The following is a 26,113-nucleotide window of genomic DNA, read 5'->3' as shown; positions in this document are numbered from 1 at the left end:
CTGCACCATTTCCCCTTTCAAGCCTAACCCATCTGCCAGGTTCTCTAAGACTTAACAAAGTGAGACCTCTTTATAGCATCTGTGCTCCTCTCACTCCTTCCTGTTTCTTCTGACTGTCAGCTGTGGTCCTCACCTGCTGCAATCACAAACACAGGGAGGTATTTACAGCTAGAATTCACTGGCCCGACAATTTCCCTTGTGTTGTACGCAGCAGTTGCAGGACATGAGGGAGCAGGTGGAAGACTCTGGCTACATCAGCCAGTTTCAAAACCCAAAGGCGTAATTTCTCCCCAGCAACAGCAGAAAAAAAAAAAAGGAAATAAAGGCAATTGCTAATGCAGTTAAATTGTGTAGCCTAGGAGAGTTGAGCACTGTAATCTAACCTTCTTGTAAGACCACAGGGGAGCCTTTTCCTGATGCTCTGGATGGAATTTGGTAAAAGGAGTTGAAGTGATTCCAGTTTTCCTGACTCCAAACAAGTGAAATAGAACCTAATAGAATAAGGTAATTAGACCTAGGAATTGACTGATAGCCCAATAGGATTAAAAAAGTTGTCTACCTGGAATAAGCCCTGAATTAATGCACATCGAAGTCCCTCTACAGAGAGCTGAAACATAGATAAAGCAGATCAAAATTAATAAACATTTAAAAATGTCTCCAAATTCTGCATTCTCCTCTGCTAGACCAACTGGGCAAACTTTAGAATCAGGGCTAATTAAGATAATTGTCTAAATATATTTATTTATTTATTTGACAATTATTTAGAGTTTCTATTATATGGCAGGCACAGATCTAGGTGATGGAGATCCATATCGAATGAAATAAACAAAATTTCCCTTTCTCATGCCAGTAGTAGAAAACTGGCGGAAATGAGACAGGTAAAATATATACCTTTTAGAAAGAGATTAAATATTAAAGTGTAGAAAAGGGGATAAAATTCCATAAATGAGATGGTGTTCGAGGAAGGAGAATAAGACTTTAGAGAAGGCAAGAAGGTGATTTTTGAGAAAAAGCATGAAGGAAGAGTGGGGATGAGCCACAAAGGTATCTGAGAATAGATCAGCTCAGGAAGAGGGAACAGCAAGTGCAAAGGTTTGAGATAGTATCCTCCCTGGAAAATCTGAGAAACAGCTAGGAAGATGGTGGAACCAGACTGGAGAGAGCTAAGAGAAGAATATTAAGAGATGAGGCATGTGTGTGCCTGGGGGAACAGGATTAAGTAGATAGTAAGAATTTCACTTTTACTCTCAGACGGAAGCTATCTGAGTTTTCAGCCAAGGAGTAATGTGATCTGACATGTTTTAACAGATCATTTGGCTTCTCTGTTTAAAACGGATTTGAGTGTGCAAAGGTAGAAACAAAAAACCAGATAGGAGACAAAGGCAGCCATAGAGGTGGGAGCTGATGGTGGCATAGACCAGAGAGTCACAGTGGGAGTGTGAATAAGTGACAAATTTAGGACATATTTTGAAGGTAAAATCTTCAGATTTTATAATGAACTCAATACAGTACATGAAAGGAAAGTCAAGATTAAAAGCAAGGATTTTGGCCTGATCAGCTGGAAGAAGAGCTATCATTAACAGCTATGTGGAAGATGACAAAAATATCAAATCTAAAAGGCAGAATGTAAGGAACTCAGTTTTGAATATGTTTATTTAGACATCCAATAAACATCCGAATGTACTTGTCAGGTAGGCAGTATTGACAACAGAGTCTTTTTGTTTTTATATTTTTATTTATAAGCCTTTTGAAAGAGACAGGAAAGTATGATGTAGAATCAGAAGCCTTGGTTGTCCCCAATTTTTGTTATTCTGACTGGCTCTTGGATCATGGCTAATCCATGGACAGTGGCAGGAGACAATAACGTTCTTAGAGCACAGACATTTTCTTGAAGTCGCAGATTTATTAAGATGGAATTTTTCTTTTCTTTTTTTTTTTTTTTTTTTGAGATGGAGTCTCATTCTATCGCCCAGGCTTTAGTGCAATGGCACTATCTCGACTCACTGCAACCTCCACCTCCCGGGTTCAAGGGATTCTCCTGCCTTAGCCTCCTGATTAGCTGGAATTACAGGTGTGCACCCACCATGCCCAGCTCATTTTTGTATTTTTAGTAGAAATGGAGTTTCACCATGTTGGTCAGACTGATCTCGAACTCCTGACCTCGTGATCCACCGCCTCAGCCTCCCAAAGTGCTGGGATTACAGGCGTGAGCCACCGCTCCCGGCCTCAATGTTTTTTTTTTTTGTTTTTTTTTTGAGACCGAGTTTTACTCTGTCACCCAGGCTGCAGTGCAGTGGCGTGATCTCAGCTCACTCCTCTGAGGCCCAGGTTCAAGCGATTCTCCTGCCTCAGCCTCCTGAGTAGCTGAGATTACAGGCACCTGCCACCACACCCAGCTAATTTTTGTAGTTTCAGTAGAGACAGGGTTTCACCATCTTGGCTAGGCTGGTCTTGAATTCCTGATCTTGTGATCTATCCACTTTGGCTTCCCAAAGTGCTAGGATTACAGGCATGAGCTACCGTGCCTAGCCCCACGATGGATTTTTTAAGCCATTATTAGTCTGTGTTGAATAGCTCCTAAGACTTTAGTTTAATATCACAGTTCAAACATTAATGCAATGATTTGATCTTTCCATCTCAATCATCATTATGCTTCGCTTGCAAAAGTTTAAACTCACCAAGATTCATGTTGTAACTTGCTGACCAGGAAACACCCAAACAGATTTCTGAATGTAAATCTCCACTCAGTGGTACTGAAACAATAAGCTGCAAGGAGACCACAGGACATTCGGATTGGAATGTCCAAGACTTTTCTTCCCTATGAGGCATTGAGTGCAAACTTAGAATTTGTGACTCAAAGGTGGTTTTCTGCCTCTTGCCTATGTGTCTGCCTGCCCCAGTTAATACTACCTGGGGATGTCTCTGGTTCTGGACTCTTCTCTCATTATTCATCCCCTAAATAAGTCAAATGCCAACTTATTCACTTACTACATTGTACAACACAATTCTGTCACCAGGAAGGGATTCCATGGCACTATGCATACTCCAGCTCTAAAAGTGCCCTATTTTTAGCAATTTATAGGTTCCAATGAATAGTCAGCTTTTTATCATTTTTAACAAATGGCAATTATATCCCCTTCAGCACATAATTTTTTCCCATTTAATGCCTACCTTAGTGACTTTCAGACTGCATTAGCCATTTGTAGTTTTAAATTGCATTTTATTTAAGTTTAAAACTGGAACAAGATGAATAAACGTTTGGTCATTTTTTCTCTATTATACTGCAGCAATATTTCTCAGCCATTTATTCATTACTCGAGATGGGAGGAAGGAGCCCTTTAGACCTTTTTCCCCTTAATCACCCCCTCCCATTTAATTTAAATACCACAGATGTTATTATATATCTGTTTATGTCCTGTGACTCCTTGGAGTAATGTTTAAAATGCTTCCCCATTAAAGAAGCAATTTTCATCCCTTTCGGGCAATATTTCCTTCTCACAGGTACTACAGTGTTTTGACTTTAGGACTGAAGAGATAAGGAACAAGAGAAGGAAAGAAAGAAAGTGGATCTGCTGTTAACATAGTTGCCACTTCCCTCTTTTTTGAGCATGATATGAGGTGGTCTCTTAAAAGTTAACATTGATGAGATTTCTGCATTATGGTCTACCAGGTGGCTCACTGACATCAGTGTGATCTCAACTAGGACAAGAACACTTGTTACTCTGAATCAAGCAGCCACCATGTGTGGTGTCTGTGTAATATAGTTTGAATATTGTTGCCTCCCAAATCTCATGTTGAAATGTAATCCCCAATGTTGGACACGAGACCTAGTGGGAAGTGATTGGGTCATGAGGGTAAATTTCTTGTAAATGGTTTAGTGCCATCCTCTTGACGCTGTCCTCACAAGAATGAAAAAGTTCTCACAAGATCTAGTTCTTTGAAACTGTGTGTCTTCCCCCACCCTCTTGCTCCTGCTTTTGCCCTGTGACTTTCCTGCTCCCCCTTCACCTGCTGGCATAATTGTAAGCTTCCTAAGGCCTTCCCAGACGCAGAGGGAGCTATGCTTCCTGTACAGCCTATAGAGCCATGAGCTAATTAAACCTCTTGTTTCTTACATATCATCCAGTCTCAGATATTGCTTTATAGCAATGCAAGAAGGGACAAGTACACTGTATTTATACATGATTTTCTATTTTTGCCATCTACTAAAAGTTTACAGAAATAGTTCTCCTTAAAGGATTAAAAAATAGCTGAGAACTTTGCAGAGGTAGCATTACTCCAGACCTTTCTTTCTGGTCTTTCCAGGGAACACATTATAACCCAGATTAGGATAGATTAAAAGTCGGTAATTAGGGTGACAAGGAATGATGCTGGGTCTGACTGGCTGAGTTTTGTTATATCAACAAAATATGATCTTAGTGAGAATTTCCTCCTTAAAAACTATATGGACAAACCTTAACTTACAGGATAGACGGGCTGGTGTCATGCTTTATTACTTGCCAATATTGGTTTTTATAACATCCATTGTGTTTTTAAAAAATTTATTTTATAGGCTCCATGCTTACTTTTTGATTATTTCTAGTCAGAAATTTCTTGATTATGATTGTATTACAAAAACATTTACACATTCATTGTGGATAAGGTACTCTAAGATAATATATGTCTGTTACTTATAGTTTTATATAAAAGTAGCTCCATATTAAAATAAAAAATTAAAATTTTATTTATTAGTAACATTTTAAATGATTTAAACTGCAGTAAATGTAAATATATTTAAGATGTGAAATAAAAGCACTTGCATGTAATTGTTACCTTCCTCATTAATCTTAAATTTTCAATATTATTATATTTTCCTAAGATAGAAGAAAATGATTATTTTATTTTACATTATTTTTTATTTTTAGAAGACTCAGATCTAGTTTTGGTACCACAGTTGCCTGGCATTAATAGCCTTTTCAATAGCTTTTAGTGATCAACATATTTAAAACTCACAATAAAAAGATTTTAAGCTTTTTTAAAAAAATATTTTTGGCTTGGTAATTGGTCTCCTTCTTCACAATGATCCCTGACCTTTCCACTCTTAGTGTACAGTAAAAGTTCTGTATTAATTCTAACTCCCAAAGAAGGAATTTTTTCCCTTTCCATATGAGTATAGGGGTCTAATGGTTCCTTGATGTTTATGTTACATAATTAGAATAATTATTTATAGAGGTATACCTCTTTCATTGCTTAACTAATTCATAACTAACTGCCTTACATGATATTTACTTTCATCTTTATTGAGTACTAACGAATATTCTTGGCACTGAATAAACAAACTTCCATTAATTTTACAGGTTAGACTACTTGTATACATTTCAGAATATATCTGGTAAGGCCACACAAAGTATACAATTTTAATACTGAAATATAGTTATTTATAAGTGTCATACCATAATCACTTTTAAAGCAATTTTACCTCTATATTTCTTTTTTTATATACAACACTACTACTACAAAGGCAGAGGCTATTCTTCCTGTTTAACAGCTGAAAAAGCAGAGCTCAGAGACTTTATCACTTGCATAAGGTCAACCGAGTCTGTGCAGAGATGAGATTAAAATCTCAACTCTCAGCCCCTTCTACAATAATATATTTTCTTTGGGAAATAATCATAAGCAATAAAGGTTCACCTTGTATGAAAAAGTCGTGATATGTGTGGACTTCAAATCACCTGGTAAGATTAATATTTCTTTTTTTGTTGTTTTTGTTTTTTTTTTTTTTTGAGACGGAGTCTCGCTCTGCCGCCCAGGCTGGAGTGCTGTGGCTGGATCTCAGCTCACTGCAAGCTCCGCCTCCCGGATTCACGCCATTCTCCTGCCTCAGCCTCCCGAGTAGCTGGGACTACAGGCGCCCACCACCTCGCCCGGCTAATTTTTTTGTATTTTTAGTAGAGACGGGGTTTCACCGTGTTAGCCAGGATGGTCTCGATCTCCTGACCTCGTGATCCGCCCGTCTCGGCCTCCCAAAGTGCTGGGATTACAGGCTTGAGCCACCGCACCCGGCCAGATTAATATTTCTAGAGTACTTCCTATTTCTCAAAGACTGAGCAATGAGGCACAATGGGGTCACCAACTCTGGCTCTCCGGAGTCCACTGGGTATTTTTAAGCAGTATGATAAGGTGATGCTTAACCCCTAAAACAGCAGAAAATGGTCTTTCATCAAATCAAGATTGTAAAGTAAAGACCTTTTATAATACCTTTGTCTGCCTATCCAATGCAAATACCTGTACAAATAGAAGAGTGGCAATTTGTCAGGTGGCATTTTACATTCACCTCATTTGTTAGCCCAATGGGCCAGTAAGAAGCACTGTTTTGTGCTTGGTTGATTTTTCTTTGCATGCTTTTTCTAAGGGATCAGGAACTTCTGAGAATTTGAACCAGATAAAATTTAAAGGATATGAGACTACCTGTGCCTCAGAAAAAAACTGGCTTTATATCTTCTATTGGTAGAGTTATCTTTATTAAAAATTAATACACTGTTAAAGGGTACTTGAAAATGTATGCATATTTTATACTGCTACTCTACTCTTATGTTTTAAAGGAAATACCATAATATAATTAAGCAGAAAAGAGAATCAGCAAGCTCAAAGAAGAAATAACAACATAATGATGGCCACAATCATTTGTTAGTGAATCACGAACAGGCCATTAGAAATTACCCAGTCAGAAAAACAAACAGACAAAAAAGAGTGAAGAAATTATGGGTCACCATCAAGTCAACCAAGTATATGCATTATTGAAAGAGCAGAAAAAGAAGTACAACAATATTTTTGAAAACAGTGATGGGAAACTTGCCAAATCTGTAGAGGAAAATGAACAACCAGATCTATGAATCTCAAAGAACTCCAAATATGTTAAATATAAAGAGAACTTCACCGAGGCACATTATACTAAAATTCTCAAAAGTCAAAGACAAAGTAAAAATTTTGAAAGTACTAGAGAACAGAAACCCATCATATACAAGTAAACCCCCACAAGGCTATCAGCAGACTTTTCAGCAAAAACATAGCAGGATAGAGAGATGGGGGACATTATATTCAAAGTGCTGAAAGAAAAGAAGTGGCCATGACGCATACTACATGTGACAAGTCTGTTCTTCCAAAGTAAGGAGAGTGATAAGGCCTTTCCCAAACAAAAGCTGTAGTAGTTCATCACCACTAGAGCTGCCTTACAATAAATGCTTAAGGAAGTTCTTCAGGTTGAAATTAAAAGACAATGACAACCGTGAAAACATATGAAAATATAAAACTCACTGCAAAGCGAAGGATATAATCAAATTAATCAAATTCAGAATACACAAATAATGTAATAATGGTGCATAAATCACTTCTTACTCTAGTGTAAATGCTAAAAGACAAAACTTAAAATAATGATGGCTATAATCACTTGTTAGTGAATATACTATATAAAATATGTACATTTTGACATCAATAACATCAAACATGTGGATGAAAGAAGTTAAAGTAGAGAGTTTTTATGGCAACTTAAGTGAATTATAAGCTTAAAATGGACTACTAAAACTATAAGATGTTTTGTGTAAGCCTTGTGGTAACCACAGAGAACAAACAGATATATCTACATGGGAAAAATAGGAAATAATCAAAGCATACCACTATTTAAAAAAATAAAAAGCATCACATTACAAAGAAAAGCAGCAACAAAGGAAGAAAAGAACAAACAAAAAACTACAAAACAATTAGAAAACAACTAACAAAATGGCAGTAGTGATTCTTAACCATCAATAATAATGTAAATGTATTAAATTTTCTAAACAAAAAACAAAGTGAGTGAATAGAGTAAAAAAATCAAGATTAAACTATATGCCCCCACAAGAGACTCATTTCTGCTTTAAGGACTTAGGCAGGCTAAAAGTGAAGGGATAGAAAAATATATTTCTTGGAAATGAATATCCAAAAGAGAGCCAGAGTGGCTCTACTTATATCAGACAAAATACCTGTAAAAAACTGTCACAAGAGACAAGGATGATCACTATAGAATGATGAAGGGATCAGTTCATCAAAAGGATATAATAATTGCAAATATATATATACACTCAACATTGAAGCACCAAATAATTGAAGAACTAAAGGGAGAAACAGATAGCAAAACAATAATAGTAAGGAACTTAGATACTCAATTTTCAACAGCAGACAGATTATCGAAAAGGAAAATCAATAAGGAAACAGCAAACATAAACAACACTACAAACCAATAGACCTAACAGATGTATAGAACATTCCATCTAACAACAGCAGAATACACATTGTTTTCAAGAGCATATGGACAATTCCATAGTATATATCACAGGTTAGCCTACAAAGTCAGTCTTAAATTTAAGATGGGAATTATATCAAGTATTTTTTCTCACCACAATGATGTAAAACTAGAAATTAATTTCAGGAGAAAATAAACATGTGGAAATTAAACAACACACTCTTGAACAACTAATATGTCAAAGAAAAAATCAAAAGAAAATAAAAAAAAACTTGAGACAAATGAAAATAAAAGCATAACATTCCAAAACTTATGAGATGCAGCAAAAGCAGTTATAAGAGGGAAGTTTATAGCAACAAATGCCTATAGTAAGAAAAAAATCAAATGAATTACCCAACATTATACCTCAAGGAATAAGAAAAAGATGAAAAAATTAAGTCCCAAATTAATAGAAAATAGTAAATAAAAAATCAGATCAGAAATAAATGAAATACAGCCTAAAAAAACCAATTGCAAAGATCAATAAAACTAAGAGTTAGTTTTGGGGAAAACTATAAAAATTTGACAAACCTGTTGCTTGACCAACCTAGAAAAATAGAGAGAAGACTCAAGTGAATAAAATTATAAATGGAATAAGAAATTACAAATGAAACCACAGAAATACAAAGGATCATCGAGACTACTATGAGCAAATATATGCCCACAAATTGCATAGCATAGAATAAATGGATACATTTCTAGCAACATACAATCTACCAAGAGTGAATCATGAAGAAATAGAAAATATGAACCAACAAGTAATCAGTAAGGAGATGTAACTAGAATTAACAAAAAGAAGAAGAAGAAGAAGAAGCTTCCAACAAAGAGAAATCAAGGATCAGATGACCACAGGGTACACATTCCACCAAGCATTTAAAGAAGAATTAATACCAATCATTTTCAAATTCCACCAAAATATTAAAGACATGGGAATACTTACAAAATCATTTTATGATGCCAGCATTAACGTATCCCAAAGCCAGAAAAAGATACTGTAAGAAAAGAAACTAAAGGCAGTATTCCTGATGATTATAGGTGCCAAACTTCCTAGCAAAATACTAGATAACCAAATTCAGCAGATTACTACAGCAATCATACTTTAGGATCAAGTAAGGTTTCTCCCTGCATTGCAAGAATAATTCAATATACGCAAATCAAACAATGTAGTATGTGACATTAATAAATTGAATAACAAAAAGTACATGATCATCTCCATAGATAAAGAAAAAGTATTTGACAAAATTCAACATACTTCTATAATGAAAATCTCTCAACAAACAAGGCATGGAAGAAATGTACCTCAATACAACAAAAGCCATATAAGACAAACCCGTAATTCACATCGTACTCAAAGACAAAGAATTGAAACTCCTTCCTCAGGAACAAGTCAGGAGCAAGACAAGGACGTCCACTCTCAACATTTCTATTCAACATAGTACTGAAGGTTCTAACCAGAACATTTAAACAAGAAAAAGAAATAAAAATATCCTACTCAAAAAGGAATAAATAAAATTATGTTGTTTGCAGGCAACATAATCTTATGTAAAGAAACCTGAAATATTCCACCAAACAAAACACTTGTTAGAACTAATTCTTTCTTTCTTTTCTTTCTTTCTTTTTTCTTTTCTTTCTTTCTTTCTCTTTCTTTCTTTTCTTTTCTTTCTTTCTCTTTCTTTTTCTCTCCTTCCTTCCTTCCTTCATTGCTTCCTTCTTCCTTTCCTTTTCTTTCTTTCTTTCCTTTCCTTTTCTTCTTTCTTTCTCTTTCTTTCTTTCTTTCTCTCGTTCTTTCCTTCCCTCCCTCCTTTCTTTTCTCCTTTCCTTTCCTTTTCTCTTTTTCTTTTCTTTCTCTCTCTCTTTCTTTCCTTCTCTCTTTCTTTCTCTTTCTTTCCTTCCCTCTCTCATTTTTTCCTTTCCTTTCCTTTCCTTTGTTTTCCTTCCTTTCCCTTCCTTTCCCTTCCCTTCCTTTTCTTTCCCTTCCCTTCCTTTCCCTTCCTTTCCTTTCCTTTCCTTTCCTTTTCTTTCTTTTCTTTCTTTTCTTTTCTTTTCTTTTCTTTTCTTTCTTTTCTTCTCTTTTCTTTTCTTTTCCATAGTCTGGGTCTGTCACCCAGGCTGGAGTGCAGTGGCATAATCTACACTCACTGCAACTTCCACCTTCCAAGATCAAGTGATCCCCTCACCTCAGCCTCTCAAGTAGCTGGAACTACAGGTGCTTGTCACCATGTCAAGCTAATTTTTGTACTTTTTGTAGAGACAGGGTTTCACCATATTTCCCAGGCTGGTCTTGAACTCTTGAGCTCAAGCAATCTGCCTGCCTTGGCCTCCCAAAGTGCTGGGATTACAGGCATAAGCCACTGTGCCCAGCCAGAACTAATAAATAATTTCGGTAAAAATTCAGGATAGAAAATCCACTTGCAAAAATTAGTTGTGTTTCTGTACACTAATGAGCAATTATCAAAAAAAGAAAAGAAAATTAAGAAAATTCTATTTACTATGAAAAGAATAAAATACTTAGGAATAAATTTAACTAAGGAGCTGAAAGACTCATATTGAAAACTATAAGATATTGATGAAAAAATTAAAGAAGACAAATAAATGGAAAGATATACCATGTTGATGGATTAGGAGAATTAATATTGTAATATTACTACCTAAAGCCATATATATATTCAATGCAATCATTATCAAAATTACAATAACATTTTCCCCAAAATATTTACAGAATTCTATAGATTTTGTACAACTACCCAACACCCTCCAAAGCTAAATCAATCTGGAGCAGAAAGAACAAAACTGTAGGTATCACATTACCTGATTTAGTATGTATTACAAAGCTATGGCAATAACAAAAAAAAAGGTAGGGTACTGATTTAAAACAGACACATAGGCCTATAAACATAACAGAGAGCCCAGAAATAAACACACACACTTATGGTCAACTGATATTTGACTAAATTGCCAAAAACATGCACTGGGGAAGACAATCTCCTCCACAAATAGTGTTGGGAAAACTGGATATCCACATGTAGGAAAGTGAAATCAACCTCTTATCCTATGCCATACACCAAAATTAATTCAAAATAGATTAAACTCTTAAATTTAAGACCTGACACTGGATACTGTAAAACTAGTGTGAAGGGAAAATACTCCTTGAAATTAGTTTAGGCCACTAATTTTTGATATGATTCCAAAAGCACAGGCAACAAATGCAAAAATTGACAAATGAAACTGCATCAAACTAAAACGTTTTTGCACAGGAAGGAAAAGAATCAACAAAGCAAAGAGACAACCTACAGAATGAGAGAAAATATTTGTTAACCATACATCTGATAAGGGGTTAATATCCAAAAAATATAAAGAACTCAATAGCCAAAAAATGAATAACTGAACTTAAAATGGGTAAATGATCTGAATAGACATTTGTCAAAAGAAGAAATACAAATTGCTAACAGGTGTATAAAAAACTACTCAGCACCATTAATCATCAGGAATATGCAAATCAAAATCACAATGATATATCGCCTCACACCTGTTAGAATGTGTATTATCAAAACATCAAAAGTTAAGAAGTATTGTGGAAGATGTGAAGAAAAGGCAACCGTTGTACACTTTTGTTTGGAATGTAAATTGGTATAGCCATTATGAAAAACAGTGGAGGCTTCTTAGAAATTTTAAGATGAAATTGCTATTTGATTCAGCAGTCCCACTCTTTGGTATATATCTGAAAAAATGAGATCAGTATGTTAAAGAGATATCTGCACTTCTATGTTGATTGCAGCATTATTCACAATAGCTAACAGACAGAATCAATGTTAAGTGTCCATTGTTGAATGAATGGATAAAGTGTCACATATATACATAGATATACATACCTAGACCTATGGACATATATATACACATATGTACATATATATAAGATATTCTTCATCCTTAGAAAGGAAGAAAATCTTGTCATTTGTGACAACATGGATGAATCTGGAGGAAATTATGCTAGTGAAATAAGCTGAGCACGGAAAGACAAATACTCCATGATCTCATCTATCTATGGAATCTATAAAAGTCAAATTCGGCTGGGTACGGTGGCTCAGCCTGTAATTCTAACACTTTGGGAGGTGGGGGCAGGCAGATCACGAAGTCAAGAGATTGAGACCATCCTGGCCAACATGGTGAAACTCCGTCTCTACTAAAAATACAAAAAAACAAAACAAAAACAAATTAGCTGGGCGTGGTGGCACACGCCTGTACTCTCAGCTACTTGAGAGGCTGAGGCAGAAGAATCACTTGGATCCGGGAGGCGGAGGTTGCAGTGATCCGAGATGACGCCACTGCACTCCAGTCTGGCAACAGAGTGAGACTCCGTCTCAAAAACAAAACAGACAATCAAAGTCAAATTCATAGAAGCAGAGAATAGAATGGTTGTTGCCAAGTCACAAAGTGTATGGGAAATGGAGGAGATGTTGGTCAAAGGGTACACAGTTTCAGCTCTGCAGGATGAACCAGTTCCATAGATCTCACGATCTACAGCATGCTCGTTATACACGTTCACTGAATCAACTTAATTCTCATGCCTGTCACAGAAAATCTTTATATACAGGAAGAACGAAACAAACAAATCATAGCAAACAGGTCTTACTAGAATATTGTGAAACACCATACAAATGTAAGTATTAACTAACATCAGTGAAAGAAAATGCATACAATAGTGGAATATCTTTACCACCAGTTTTACTAAACTGAAAAAGTATTATGTCTAAAGTTACTAAAGATGTGGAGAATTGGTACTTACAAATTCTGAGAAGAATTATCAATTGACATAGATTTAGGAAGACATTCTGACAATATCTATAAATATCAGTAGTTCATTTATAGTTACTCCTAGCAATTATATCCCAATTATCTGCCCTGGGGGGAAAAGCTCACTTATGTAAATTAGGAGAAAGTTGTTAAATTAATTGTAATAGGTTATAAACAAACAAGTGCAGGACAAGTTTGAGAAATGACATCATAATTCAGGGAGAAAGCAGAAACAAATGAAAACAATAAAAGAAACATACGAATGGTAAGATAAATGATGGGAGACTCCATTAAGAATTGCTGTTGGGGAAGAACTATTAAAAGCAAACACAGTAATAAAAATAAGATAAAAGAAAATTTGGCTGAGTTGGAAATGGGATTCAAGTTTTTTATTTTGTCTTGTTTTGCTTTTGGCTTACTTGGGATTTTTTAAAACATTTTTAATCCAAAATATTTAAACATTCAAAATTCTATCATTCCTGTTACTGAGGATAGACTAGTTACATTTATGTAAAACACAGATCCCCAGATTCAGAGGGGTTATTTTATTATTTTATTTTCCCAGAAATTATTGGGGTGCAGGTGGTATTTGGTTACTTTAGTAAATTCTTTAGTGGTGATTTATGAGATCCTGGTGCACCCATCATCTGAGCAGTATACACTGCACCATATGTGTTGTCTTTTATCCCTCATCCTGCCCCCAACTCTTCCCCGCAAGTCCACAAAGTCCATTGTATTATTCTTATGGCTTTGCATCCTCATAGCCTAGCTCCCACGTATCAGTGAGAACATAGGATGTTTGGCTTTACATTCCTGAGTTACTTGATTTGGAATAATAGTCTCCAATCTTATCATCCAGGTCACTGCAAATGCTGTTAATTCATTCTTTTTTATGGCTAAGTAGTATCTATGATATATATGTCACAGTTTCTTTATCCACTCATTGATGGGCACTTGGGTTGGTCCCACGATTTTGCAGTTATGAATTGTCTGCACTCTACTGATCGACAAAGCAGGAAAAAGAAACAGATTCTTAGGGCTTCTACCAGAAAATGACACGTAGTAGATTATTTCACATCTTATTGGCCAAATCAAGTCACATTGCTAAAGATCTATGTCAAATAATCTAAGAGGAAATAAATATTTGATAAACAATATTAAAATACCTACCCATGGGAATGGCTTTATAAATACTAAAATATGGCTTAATGAAATTTTAAAATTCTGTTGTAAAGAAAAAAATTTCTAAGCATATGGGAAGGAAGCAATTGGTTAGTCAGAAACAAATATCTAATTGACAACAAACTTTATCTACATCAATAAATCTCAAGTGGGAAAGTTGTGATAAAATGAATAGATTGTTATTTTGTTAAATCTTGGTAGGTGGCAGGGACTAGCTGAAAGAATATAACAGCATGACAATGAAAGTGACAGATTTTGGAGAGAAACAGGGAAGAACTAGTGAGGTGAAATCATTGCTAAGAAAAAGGAAATTGAGGAGTGGTAGAAATAAACAAAAGAGGACATTTAGACAAAATTTATTGCCTGAAGTGCAGATAGAATGTGTTGTTTGTTTAATAAAATATTACTTATTAATTACTGTATTAGGCCATTCTTGCACTGCTATAAAGAAATACCTGAGACCAGACAATTTATAAGAAAAGAGGTTTAACTGGCTCACAGTTCTGCAAGCTGTACAGGAAGCATGGCAGCATCTGCTTCTGGGGCTGAATGCAAAGCTAGAGAAGGCACATCAGATGGAAAAGCAGGAGCAAGAGGGAGTAACTGCCATACACTTTTAAACAATCAGATCTAATGAGAAATCACATCGTGAGTACAGCATCAAGGGGATGGTGCTAAATCACTCATGAGAAATCCACCCCATGATTCAATTCCCTCCTACCAGGCCCCACCTCTTATACTGGGGATTACAATTCAAGATGAGATTTGGGCAGGGACACATCAAACTTATTTCAATTACACACACACACAGACACACATAAAATATTTTTAACATTTCTGACACAGTTTTAAAATCATGAACGGAATGACCTAAAGAAATCTAGTCATATGTAGAGATTTCTGAGTGTTCTTAAGTATTTGAACCTGTCCCAATGGGGTCAAGTTTCTCTCCTCTTGCCTCATTGAGTTTTCCAGCAACAAGCTAAAACTCTGCCACTACTGGAGCCTCACATGTACCAGTGAAGTATTGTCTCACAAAGTATCCTCAGATCTGAAAAAGGAAGGTAATGAAACAGTTTCCATAAGTTCAGCTGACTTAGGGATCTACAGCCATTTTTTGTCCTTTTCCTTCTGATAGACACATTAAAAGTAGGAGATAAATTTATTTATTTATTTATTTATTTATTTATTATACTTTATGTTCTAGAGTACATGTGCAAACATGCAGGTTTGTTACATATGTATACATGTGTCATGTTGGTGTGCTGCACCCATTAACTCATCGGTTACATTAGGTGTATCTCCTAATGCTATCCCTCTCCCCTCCCCTACTCTAGGACAGGCCCTGGTGTGTGATGTTCTCCACCCTGTGTCCAAGTGTTCTTATTGTTCAATTCCTACCTATGAGTGAGAACATGCAGTGTTTGGTTTTCTGTCCTTGCAATAGTTTGCACAGAATGATGGTTTCTAACTTCATCCATGTGCCTACAAAGAACATGAGCTCATCCTTTTTTTTGTGGCTGCATAGTATTCCATGGTGTATATGTGCCACATTTTCTTAATCTAGTCTATCATTGATGGACATTTGGGTTAGTTCCAAGTCTTTGCTATTGTGAATAGTGCCACAATAAACATATATGTGCATATGTCTTTAAAGCAGTATGATTTATAATCCTTTCGGTATATGCCCAGTAATGGGATGGCTGGGTCAAATGGTATTTGTAGTTCTAGATCCTTGAGGAATTGCCACACTGTCTTCCACAATGGTTGAACTAGTTTACAGTCCCACCAACAATGTAAAAGTGTTCCTATTTCAAGTAGGAGATAAACTTTTGCTTACCTATATGTATATAACTTTAAGAATTCTGGTGGCTCAGCTGTGGTTTTCTAAAAATTACTAGGCTGGTTATACTAAGCTAAACATAGGTCCTCATCCAGAAATCCTTTCTTAATTTCCCAACAGAATTATGTTCCTTTTCTCTATGCTCTTACTGTAATCATCACTATTTTTATAACTTTATTGAATTTCTGTTGAAGTAAAATAAATTGCACATATGTAAAAGGTACAATTTTATATGTTTTTAGATATCCCTGGAAAGTGAAACCATCATGATAATGAAGATAATGGACATGACTACCATCCCCAGAAGTTTCCTTATGGCTTTTTAAAGTGTACTTCTTCATTCATCTTTAACCCTAGACAACTACAGGTGTACATTTTACTACTAAGTATACTCTTTTAAAATCTAGTTTATTTTACTCAGCATAATGATTTTGATATTCATCTATATTTTGTGTGTTTATTTATAGATTTTTTCTTTTTATTTCTGATTAGTATTTCATTGTATGCATATATTACAATTTTTTAATTAATTTAACTATTAATGGACGTTTGGGTTGTTTCCATTTGGGGGCTCCTACGAATAAAGCTATTAAGAACATTCATGCATAAGTCTTTGTGTGGACATATTGTTTTCATTTCTCTGGAGTGTATACCTAGAAACAGATTAACTGGATTGATTACTAATTATTTGCCATTTTAAAAAATCATGCAGGCCCGGCACAATGATTCATGCCTGTAATCCCAGCAGTTTGGGAGGCCAAGGCAGGCAGATCACCAGGTCAGATCAAGACCATCCTGGCCAACATGGTGACACCCCATCTCTACTAAAAATTAAAAAATTAGCTGGATGGGATGGTGTGTGCCCATAATCCCAGCTACTTGGGAAGCTGAGGCAGGAGAATGGCTTGAATCAGGGAGTTGGAGGTTGCAGTGAGCCGTGATCATGCCACTGCACTCCAGCATAGTAACAGAGTGGTACGCGGTCTCAAAACAAACAAACAAATAAATCCAACTATTTTCCAAAGTGGATGTAGCCATTTAAAGTTTCCATCAGAATTTTATGAGAGTCCTAGTTGTTCCAGATTCTCACTGACCCTAGGTATGGCCAGTCATTTTAATTTTGGTCATTCTTATATGTATATTGTGTTGTCAGATTTTGCTCTTAATTTGCATTTATGTGATAATTAATGATATTGGACATCATTTTATGTGATTATAGGCTTTTTTGTGAAGTATCTGATTAACTTTTTTACTCATTTTCTTATTTTTATTTATTTATTCATTTTATTATTATTATTTTTACTGAGTCATAAAGGTTCTTTGTATTTTCTGGTTGCAAGTTCTTCATCAGATATAATGTTACAAATGTTACTTTTTCCAATATCCTGGCTTATGTTTTTCTTAATGGTGTCTTTCAAAGAAGAAATTTTTTTAAACACTTGATAATGTCCATATTATCTTTTATTTTTCTTTTTTGTTTCTATGGTTCATGCTTATTGTGTTCTGAGAATATGCTGCTTAACCTAAGGTTGCAAAAATTGTCTCCTGTGTATTCTTTCAGAAATTGTACAAATTTTTGTTTTATATTTAGTCTTATAACGTATTTTGAGTTAGTTTTTATGTATGCAGTTAGGTTAACAAATGTAAATGTTTTTCATCTGTATAACCAGTTGATACAGCAAAAAGTATTGAAAAGACATTTTTTTCCCCTGAATTTCCTTGGCATTTTTGCTGAAAATCAACGTTCCATACATGTATGAGTCTTTTTCTGGACTAATTATGGTTCCATTGATCTATATACTTAACTTTTTGTCAATACCAAACTGTCTTGATTACTGTCTGGAATCAAGTAGGGTAACTCCTCCAATTTGTTCTTCTTATAAAACAATTTATTGGTCATTATAAGTCCTTTGCATTTCCATATCAAAAATCTTATTAATTTCCATTAAAAGAAACCCAGTGGTAATTTTTATTGGATTATTTTGAGTATATATAGCAATTTGAGAGAACAGCTCTTTCAATTATAACAAGTCTTCTAACTCCCAACTTAAGAACACGGTATCCCTTTCTATTTGTTTTTAAATTTTTTTCTCATTTCTTTTTTGTATAGAGATCTTGGATACATTTGGTTACATTGAGTACCAAGTATTTAAAATTTTTGCAGTTACTACTAATGCAATTATCTTTAAGTTCTATTTTCACTTATTTACTGCTAATCAGTAAGAATACATTTTGTATTTCAATAAAACCCATGTATTCCTGAAACCTTGTTAAATTTATGTATTAGTTCTAGTAGTTATTTTTTGGATTCCTTGGGATTTTCTACATAGGAAATTATATTCTTTGGAAAAAAGTAACAGTCTTACTTTTTCCTTTCTGGACTTCATTTCTTTTATTTCATTTTATTACCTTATTGCAATAGCTAGGACTTAGGATACAATGCTGAATAGAAGTGCTAAAACTTGGCATTCATGCTTTGTTTTTAATATTTTGGGGAACAAATTCAATCTGTCATCATTAACTATGATATTAGCTAAAGATTTGTTATAGTTAACTTTTATCAGTTTGTAGGATTTTCCAAATATTTCTAGTTTGTTGAGTTTTTCAATATACTTGTGCTTTTGATTACGTCCAGCATTTTTTTCAAATCTATTGAAATGACCATATGTTTCATTCTCCTTTATTCTAACAATAATGTGGTCATATTGATTACTTTTAACTAAAATGTAAAGTGAAATTTGCATCTCTGGGATAAGTCATACATAGCCATGACATATTATCCTTTTTACATATTGTTTAATTTGGTTCATTATTTTAAAATTTTTGCATCCATATTCATGATTAATAATCGTGTAATTTTTTTTGAGTTGTTTTCTCGGGTTTTGAAATTAAATTTATGTTTTATCTTGTGGCTGCACTACCTCTAGATTATTGCCTTTGTTTACATCATTCAAGAGGGCTCAAAAACACATCATCTTCCAGACAGAAGGAGAAGGAAACAGGTGAAGAGGAGGGCATAGCCCTTTCTTTCTTGAGTACACCCAGAGAGCTGTCCACATTGCTTATATTTAAATCCTGTTTTCCAGAGCAATATATATTAGTCACATGTGAGAGTGCAGCTTTTATTTTGAATAGCCATGTAATTCACTAACAATGTGGTCTTCTATTATTTTAGAGGACATTAAGAATGTATTTTGAGGATACTTGGCTTTCTCTTTTTTTTTTTTTTTTTTTTTTTTTTGGAGGCCAAGGCATCACTTTATTATTAATACAGCTGGTGCTAGAGATAGAATAAAGGAGGTACAAACATACTATAATGGAGAGAGGATAGAGAAAGAGAAGCTTGGATAAAGGCAGAAAGTAGAGGGAGGAAGAAAAGGTTGCAACTAGAATTCTTCCTGTGAGACAAGGACTTTGGAAAGGTTCTCGAGTCTCTGCATTGTTTGTACCTTCAAGAAAAATGGGGCCTTGGAGAGGGACTTGCTGAAAGGTCACAAAGCCTATTGGCCAGCAGGTTGAAAAGTCAAATGTCTACCCCTGGACCAGGCCTTGTGCCAACTTGGTCAATGGCTGCTGGTGGGGAAGAGAAATAGAAAAACATGCCAAAACATATTTTAAAAAACATGTAAAAGAAAACCATAATAAAGATACAACAGGACATAAAAACATACTTAAAACATGAAATACAATATATATATGAATACCAAAAAACTATCAACTTCCATATGGCATTTTAAAAGGTATAATAATCTAAAGATGTTTAACTTAAGAAGCTCCTAAATGTAACACCAACAACTATTTTCCAAAACTGGAACAAGCTTTCCAAAATAGAATCTTTTGGCCAGAGGTGGTGGCTCATGCCTGTAATTCAGCACAGAGGCCAAGGCAGGCAGATCACTTGGGCCCAGGAGCTTGAGAGCAGCTTAGGCAGCACAGTGAAGCCCTGTCTCTACTAAAACATTTTAAAAACTAGCCGGGCATGGTGGCATGCACCTGTAGTTCCAGCTACTCTGGAGGCTTTCTCCTTTTTAAAAGTAATTAATGTGCTCAAGATTTAGGAAGATGATATATGAAAGCACATTCCAAATCTTGTTATATGTAAATTCATTAGGATTTCTTTCAAGTTTTTTGATGCAGATATTATATTATCTAAAATTAATATTAGAGGTAAGGAACAATTTTTTGATGTTTGTTTTGTGTTATTTTTGCTTCCCTGCAGAATCCCTAGTACATTATGTGACATCAAATAAACAACAAGAACAAAAAAACCTCAACAAATATTTGGTGAATGACAAAAAATGGGGAAACTGAAGAACAAAGAGCTACTCTTTATCTGCATGAAATTGTATTTCTCTAATGGTCCAATTTTAAGAAAATCATCATGGGGATACGAAATTATTTTAGTTCATTCATTTATTTATTCCACAACTTTTGTTGATAACTCATTTCCAATATATAGCTTTATGCAAGATACACATGGTCACTGCACTCATGTAAGTCAAGATCCAGTGCAGAACATTTACAAAAGAGAGAGATACTTAGAAGGTAGCTGAATTCTATTGAGGGAATGCACAGATACCACAGCAAGGAAAATTATTTTAATATTAACATTTGAAGATGTATGATTCATCAGCCAATGTTGACTTATCTGTCACCTTCTACAGACAATGTACACTAAAGTAATCTTGGTATTGATTGAATGAATAATTCACAAATATTTTAGGAAAACTCAATACTTCCTGGAATTTATTGGATGTGTCCAGTATTTTATGTTCCACTTCTCTTTAGCTTCTCCATCCTCCCCCAAGGAAGTCATCTGAGGTATATTCAGGTATTTCTCAAGTCCTCAGTGGCTAAGGAAACAACCTCAAATATAAATTTATCGCAAATACTATCCTGACATGCTGCAATCACGATCTCCCAGGTATTAATATTTCAAAAATAGTCATTGATGCCATTCTCTCCCAATAAGACCCCAATATCTTTTTTTTTTTTTTTTTGAGGCGGAGTCTCGCTCTGTCACCCAGGCTGGAGTGCAGTGGCCGGATCTCAGCTCACTGCAAGCTCCACCTCCCGGGTTCACGCCATTCTCCTGCCTCAGCCTCCCGAGTAGCTGGGACTACAGGCGCCCGCCACCTCGCCCGGCTAGTTTTTTTGTATTTTTAGTAGAGACGGGGTTTCACCATGTTATCCAGGATGGTCTCATCTCCTGACCTCGTGATCCACCTGTCTCGGCCTCCCAAAGTGCTGGGATTACAGGCTTGAGCCACTAGACCCCAATATCTTAAAATAAGCTTCCAACATCTGTTTTTCAAATGATAACTTCTGATAGATTTTGGAAAAGAAAAAATACATTGCTGAGCAGTAGGGTCAAATCTAAAATCTGAAACCACTTCCTAGATGAGATATGTTAATTAATTTTATTATTATTATTATTATACTTTAAGTTCTATGGTACATGGGCACAATGTGCAGGTTTGTTACATATGTACACATGTGCCACATTGGAGTCCTGAACCCATTAACTCATCATTTACCTTAGGTATATCTCCTAATGCTAACCTTCCCCTCCTCCCACTCCACGCCAGGCCCCGGTGCGTGATGTTACCCACCCTGTGTCCAAGTGTTCTCATTGTTCAGTTCCCACCTATGAGTGAGAACGTGCGGTGTTTGGTTTTCTGTCCTTGCAATAGTTTGCTGTGAATGATGGTTTCTAACTTCATCCATGTCCCTACAAAGGACATGAACTCATCCTTTTTTATGGCTGCATAGTATTCCATGGTGTATATGTGCCACATTTTCTTAATCCAGTCTATCATTGATGGACATTTGGGTGAGTTCCAAGTCTTTGCTATTGTGAATAGTGCCATAATAAACATACATGTGCATGTGTCTTTATAGCAGTATGATTTACAATCCTTTGGGTATATGCCCAGTAATGGGATGGCTGGGTCAAATGGTATTTCTAGTTCTAGATCCTTGAGGATCACCACACTGTCTTCCACAATGGTTGAACTAGTTTACAGTCCCACCAACAGTGTAAAAGTGTTCCTATTTCACCTCATCCTCTCCAGCACCTGTTGTTTCCTGACTTTTTAATGATTGCTATTCTAACTGGCATGAGATGGTATCTCATTGTGATTTTGATTTGCATTTCTCTGATAGCCAGCGATGGTGAGCATTTTTTCACGTGTCTGTTGGCTGCACAAATATCTTCTTTTAAGAAGTGTCTGTTCATACCCTTTGTCCACTTTTTGATGGGGTTGTTTGATTTTTTCTTGTAAATTTGTTTAAGTTCTTTGTAGATTCTGGATACTAGCCCTTTGTCAGATGGGTAGATTGCAATGGATTTACAGCCAGATTCCACCAGAGGTACAAAGAGGAGCTGGTACCATTCCTTCTGGAACTATTCCAATCAATAGAAAAAGAGAGAGTCCTCCCTAATTAATTTTATGAGGCCAACATCATCCTGATACCAAAGCCTTGCGGAGACACAACAAAAAAAGAGAATGTTAGACCAATATTCCTGATGAATATCGATGCAAAAATCCTCAGTAAAATATTGGCAAACAAAATCCAGCAGCACATCAAAAAGCTTATCCACCACGATCAAGTTGGTTTCATCCCTGGGATGCATGGCTGGTTCAACATATGCAAATTAATAAACGTAATCCATCACATAAACACAACCAATGACAAAAACCACATGACTATCTCAATAGATGCAGAAAAGGCCTTTGACAAAATTCAACAGCCCTTCATGCTAAAAACTCTCAATGAACTAGGTATTGATGGGGTGTATCTCAAAATAGTAGGAGCTATTTATGACAAACCCACATCTAATATCATACTGAATGGGCAAACCTGGAAGCATTCGCTTTGAAAACTGGCACAAGACAGGGATGCCCTCCCTCACCACTCCTATTCAACATAGTGTTAGAAGTTCTGGCTAGGGAAATCAGGCAAGAGAAGGAAATAAAGGGTATTCAATTAGGAAAAGAGGAAGTCAAACTGTCCCTGTTTGCAGATGATATGATTGTATATTTAGAAAACCCCATCGTCTCAGCCCAAAATCTCCTTAAGCTTATAAGATATATTAATTTAATGCAAGATGAATGTGTAACCACATCTTCAGACATATTATATCTTCAAGTAGTTGAATTGCTTCCAGTAGTATGTCACCTTTTAAACAGTATTTGACTCTACAACAATATAAATGTTCAAAAACCAAAACTTCCATGTCGATCTTTATTTCTGAAATTCTCTATATCAGGAAGCCATGGAACCATTGTCACAGGGAATGATTATTCACCTAGAAATATTTGTCTTTATACAAAGGACTCTAACCCCCAAAATGTTAACCATTCATGTAAGACTTTCAAGCTGACTTTGCTGTCAATCCAGAGCCAGAGTTGGATGAATGTCCTTTAGAGATTAACATAAAATTCTCTCCAGTATACAGTTTTGGGGTCCCAGAATATGTAGTCTCCAAAGTATCAAATATGTGCATAATACCTTTAATGAGGTCAACTAAAGGTTTTGAGATGATCACAAAATAGCAAAATACATGACCACCAATTTATAAAATAAATGGGCTCTGAAAAAGCAAAAAGTACTATGGAATAAAGGGAAGCCTTGAATACTGCTGTACTGAATGCACATTGACTATAAATTAGTACAGCCCTTATGCAAAAATTTTGGAGTTTCCTCAAAAAACTAAAAGTAGAATTACTAGGTGAAAGAGCAATCTCACTTTGGGATATCCACCCAAAATATTCTAAGTCAGTATGTCAAAGAGGTGGCTTTTTGCAGCACCAATCACAATATCTACATATGGAATCAACCAAAGTGTCCATCAACATATGAATGAATAAAGAAAATGTGGTATATATACACAATGTAACACTGTTCAGCCTTAAAAGGAAAAAAAAATTTTGTCATTTGCAAAAACATGCATGAAATTGGAGACTATATTTTTAGGTGAAATAAGCCAGGTACCGAAAGTCAAACTGTAGAGGACTACGAACACAAACGAGGCATTCCTGATAAGTCCGGCTCTTGCAAAGGAAGCAGGGCATTCCTTCCCTGCAAACAGGGAGGACAAAGGAGCCAGCTGCAAACAGCAGACCCTAGGGGCTGGTTTATGTATAAACATCTTGAAAAACCAGAAAGTCAGGGAAAGGTCAGAAAAACAACAATGTGTCTTGTGATTTGGCAACATTCCACAAACGACCGTACAAAATAAAGCAGAGCGTGCTGTTGGGGCGGCCGCCATGTTTGTCTCCTCCTGTGTTGTCTTGTGTGTTCATTCCTTTGTTTAGGAAACACGCGGACCCCAACATCAAACACTACATGTTATCACTTATTTGTGGAATCAAAAGCAATCAAATTCAAAGAAGCAAGAGTAGAATGGTGGCTACCAGAGGCTGGGGGTGGGGATGGGGGAACAGGGAGATGATGGTTGAAGGGTACAAAGCCTCAATTAGATGGGAGGAATAAAATATTTTTCTTTGAGACATATTGCAGTGTGGTGAACATAATAATATATTGTACACTTCAAAATTGCTGAGTATATTTCAAATGTTCTCACCACAAGAAAAAAAGATAACTATTTAAAATGATATCTATTTGAGGTCATGGATGTTAGTTAGGTTGATTTAATTATCACACATTATATTAATAAATTACAACATCATTTTTTCACCCATAAATATACACAGTTTTATCAATTTATAATTAAAAATTGAAATTAAAAACAAAAATCCAAAATTCCAAATATACTGAGGAACAATTTCATAAAATTGATTATGAAAATTTTATAACTTCATTTATAGCTGATACTTATACTTTCATGCTAAGTTAATGTGAAAGTATAAGTATCTACTCAAAATTTCAGTTTCTTCACCTGATATGGCCACTGCTGCTTTCTCATACTTTGCATGAGTTTTCTTATTTTATTCTCAGTACATACAAGAGCTGAGATAGTTATTATCTTTCTGCAGTAAATATTCTGGCTTTGGGTTATTTTAGACATTGGCCTCTAATGTTCTGTTTATTGTAGACTCTTTCTAGTTTTCTAAACCAAAAGACACACGTACATTACCAATGATCTAAACTCTTAAGAACAAAACTTAAGACAATTCCTAAAATATTCACTTCATAACAGGAAAATATGAATTACCTCGAAATCCCTGCCATGCTCTGCTACAATGATTCAGTCATACTACTACCTCTATTTTTTTTTTTTTTTTTTGCAGTCAATACAGCTTCTATCCCTTGTATTTCCTACCACCCATCATTGTAATCCAAGTACTTAAGTCAACATTAAACATGGTAAGATGATTTCCTGGCCATTTTCTGGTAGATTCCTGTTAGTACGGTAAATGGAGGTGTCCCTGTGACTCAATGAGGCAGAGCCCCAAGCAAAGGTTTGTATGTTACCAATTTATCACCGAGTGAAATCCTGGGCCACAAGAGTGAAGAAAAAGGGAAATGAAGCAGAGAATGGAGGAGGTTCAGTAACAAGGTGTGCTATCAAGCTGGCCACCACTTGTTATCAAATGAAACATAGTAGATCTCTTGGGACTATCTTCTGGAAGTTATACTAATTAGTGTTCGTAAAATGCTATACTTCATAAAAAGAAGACATGAATCACCTTCTAATCCCCTACAGTGTTCTGTTGCAATAACCCAGTTCATTTTTTATACAGTTTTTGTCCCCCATACTCATACCACCTATAGTTGTCCTCCATGTACTTGATTCATTGAACAGTCCATTAAAGAACAATGGGAGAAAAAATTATGGATCCTGTTTCCCATTGGTTTGTCCCAAGGGATAGTAATTCCTCCCTGTCTCCTGATTGCACTTGCATGGGTGCCTAGCAGTCTTGTGCATCTCATGCTTTAGCACCAACAGAGAGGCTCCTGGCCTGGAGGTGAGAAGTACCTGACAGGTATGCAGCAGGGTGCTTTTGATATGTATCCACATGACATTGTTTGGAGAT

The sequence above is a fragment of the Trachypithecus francoisi genome, unplaced genomic scaffold (assembly GCF_009764315.1).
Source record: "Trachypithecus francoisi isolate TF-2019V2 unplaced genomic scaffold, Tfra_2.0 Contig01440, whole genome shotgun sequence".
NCBI classification, from domain to species: Eukaryota; Metazoa; Chordata; class Mammalia; order Primates; family Cercopithecidae; genus Trachypithecus; species Trachypithecus francoisi.
The sequence above is the reverse complement of the archived record's forward strand: the minus strand, read 5'-3'. Positions refer to the sequence as shown.